The 3,211-nt window shown below is 27.1% G+C and overlaps 1 long non-coding RNA gene across 1 annotated transcript; it reads left to right on the forward strand.

Annotated features, from left to right (window-relative positions):
* The first annotated feature begins 623 nt into the window (after window positions 1–623).
* Window positions 624–2,572, forward strand: LOC132946135 (uncharacterized). Its single transcript, XR_009664674.1, has 2 exons — window positions 624–750; window positions 2,435–2,572. It is a non-coding gene; the product is annotated as an uncharacterized LOC132946135 (long non-coding RNA).
* Window positions 2,573–3,211: the final 639 nt, after the last annotated feature.

Below are 3,211 nucleotides of genomic sequence, written 5' to 3' on the forward strand. Positions count from 1 at the left end.
TTCTAAAAAATAAACTACTTAACTTGGATAAATGTTTTTAATTTCAAAATTGTTCTTGTAATCAGATTCACAAATTGTTTACTTGGGATATATCCAAAAATATTTATATTAAATTAATACATTAATATTACATTGATAATTTTTCAAATAAAAGAATCACCCTGTATGTTGTAGGAATATATAAAAATCGCAATGTTTAATATTTGTTCACTATTTAGTGATATTTATATTTTAGAAGAAGATTAATTATATTCAATCCGTTTAGACAATAGATCGATGGATAGGTATGTTTTCAAAGTAAAATAAATTTATTAAAGAAATTTAATTAAATTTTACTATTTTACTTATTTGACGTCGTCCGACGTACGATATCAGTATCAGTTACACGAATCACCTTTAAAAGATATGGTCAAGCCACCCGCCAGCGTACCCTGCACGCTAATGTATAAAAGGACGAATCGATGCTTAATTCCGGTATAACGCAATTTCTGTTCAAATATAATATTCAGTGAGTATATATAGCTGACGAGAAACAAAATTTCTTTGATCTTTATATTATTTTAAATTGTTCGTGTTGTCTATTTTTAATTTAATTTTTTTTTGTCTACTTGCAGTATTCACTAAACCAACAAAAAACCAAAAATGGGCGCTGAAAAAGTAACAATGAACATCGTCGTCGTCGGACAAGTCCAATCTGCCAAGGCCATCAAATCGGTCGTCAAAGCCTCCCCAGCCTCCAGCCAATTGATGGTGAGTTAACAGTTCTGTGATTTTTTTTCATTTTGAATAATATAGTGGGATCGAATTTTTTCCAATTTGTATTGTTATTGTGTTCAATTTTATTTTAATTTTATTTTTGTGTATGTGTGTACACCGGTATGTTTATTTTATTTTTGACAAAGTTGAAGGTATATAAATTAAATCAGTATTACAACTAATTTTCATATTGCATACATCATTAAAATAATATGTACAATTTATTGATTTTATTATAAACAAATAATAAGCATTTGTATAATTGAATTGCATATTTTCTTGTTTTATTATTCATCAATTTAAATTACGATTGTTTTTACATACACACACACACTCACACAATAACCTATTTATATATATAAACATGTTTTTATGTGTATGTGTATAATATATGTGTGTAGTGTGTGTGTGTGTGTGTGTGTGTGTATGTGTCCTCTATGCATTACTAAACGGCTGGACCGATTGCAAAGCACTTTGGTACATGATAGATTCCTCTGGGAAGAAGATTTGCTAATTTAAAAAGGGTAAATTCCAGCCCGGGTAGGTGCTCAAACAGTGATCATGAGATTTACGATGGAAATTTTTGTTTGTAAATGGTTGCGATTGGCTTTAATAATATTCATTAAAACGATAAGCCTGTTGGAGCAGTGACACTTCCATGAATTTTAGTACATAATGTCTTAAGTTCGAACCACGATTTCGGTGGACCAATTTTTTGCCATTGTTTTTTTCTTATTTTTCTTCTTTATCTATACATACGTCATACGAATGTTTAGTTTTTTTTTATTCACTGGTTTTTAGTACGGTTCAGTTAGGTTAGGATTTTGTATTAATTTATTGTATTTATCCATCGTAGCACTAATATTGACCAAAAAAAAAAAAATGTCAAATATTTGTACACATAATATTCATAATGAGCTATCAGCGTTGTTAAGTATTTAGATAAATACAATTATAAAGTAATTTCATAACTTTTATAGTAACCCTTAATAATTTTTTGATGAAGTATTTGGAAGTATTTAAATACAGTATGGGACATAATTATTATATATTAAAATCAAAATTTTATGTAAATACTTTTAAAAATTCAAAATAATTATTTATCACAGTTCAGATTGTTTTTTGATATTTAAGTATTATATTATTTTATAAATCAAATTATTAAATATTTTATTATTTCATAATTTATTAACAACTGATGAAATGTTTATTGTTTAATTGATATTAAATTATTTTAGAGTTAAGTTATAACAAATTGTTATTCATTTTTAATTTTCGGTAAAAACGAAGTAGGTAGGTAATAGGTAGTATAAAGTGTTAATGATACTTGATTGTGACATTACAACTTTATATAAGAAATTACTAAATACATAATTTATTAATTTTCTTACTTGCTCAATTAAATAAATACAATTAAAATTATATATTTATATGCCAAGTATATTAGAACAAATAGTTCTTAAAAACGTTATCTTAAAACTCAAAAGTATTTGGAATGTATTTGAAATACTTTCTGCATTGATATATTCTTATCTGTATTTAAATATGTTTTTTACAACACTGTAAAGTATAATGAATTTTGGAACATTGTTAGAATTTATTATTTAATTCTACCAAGATGCTATACTTGTATACTTAAGTATATTGTATTAATCGATTATTTTGTGTTTTGTTCCAGAACTGTTAATTCATGTCCACATCAATCTCAAACTCAAAGATGCCATAGCCCAAACAGTACATAATTTTATAATTTATTTTTAATTATAATAATGTGTATTGACATTGCAAAATAAATCAGTCTCTTCCGTCAGTAAAATTGTTTATTATTTATTTGTGCCATTCTAAGTTCTTACCATCGTTTATAATAAAAGTATTATTTATCATTATTTATATTCTATACTAATATTATACAGCTGAAGAGTGTTTTTTTGAACGTGCTAATCTCAGGAACTACTGGTTTGAATTGAAAAATTGTTTTTGTGTTGGGTAGTTCGTGTATCGAGAAGGGCTATAGGCTATATATAATCACACTACGACCATTAGGTCCAACCTGGGGAGGTTCTCAAACAGGGACTTTGAGATTATTATTGTGATTTGTACCCAGGATTTATTTATAAAGCTATAGCTAGGTTGCACTGTTGATCGATAAATCCGAGAGGGGCAATCCACCTTCAGAGGATAATAATGATTAATGACTTATGATGGGTAGTAGCTTTTCTTGTTACGTGTAATCGATTGCTAGCAGAAAGAAACTAATATGTAGTTATGATTTAACACTTTCCAAGCTCACTCACGCATAAACGAAACGTACTTATAGGGAATAATTATTATATATTCATATAAATGTAACATAATTTAGCCGCCGATAAATTGTGAGGCGTTCATTGCGTGTGTTTCTATATAAATCTAGAGTGGACCCTTTTTTAAAAAGTATACTAATAACCGTGTTTTTTTA

Source organism: Metopolophium dirhodum, chromosome 6, assembly GCF_019925205.1.
Source record: "Metopolophium dirhodum isolate CAU chromosome 6, ASM1992520v1, whole genome shotgun sequence".
NCBI classification, from domain to species: Eukaryota; Metazoa; Arthropoda; class Insecta; order Hemiptera; family Aphididae; genus Metopolophium; species Metopolophium dirhodum.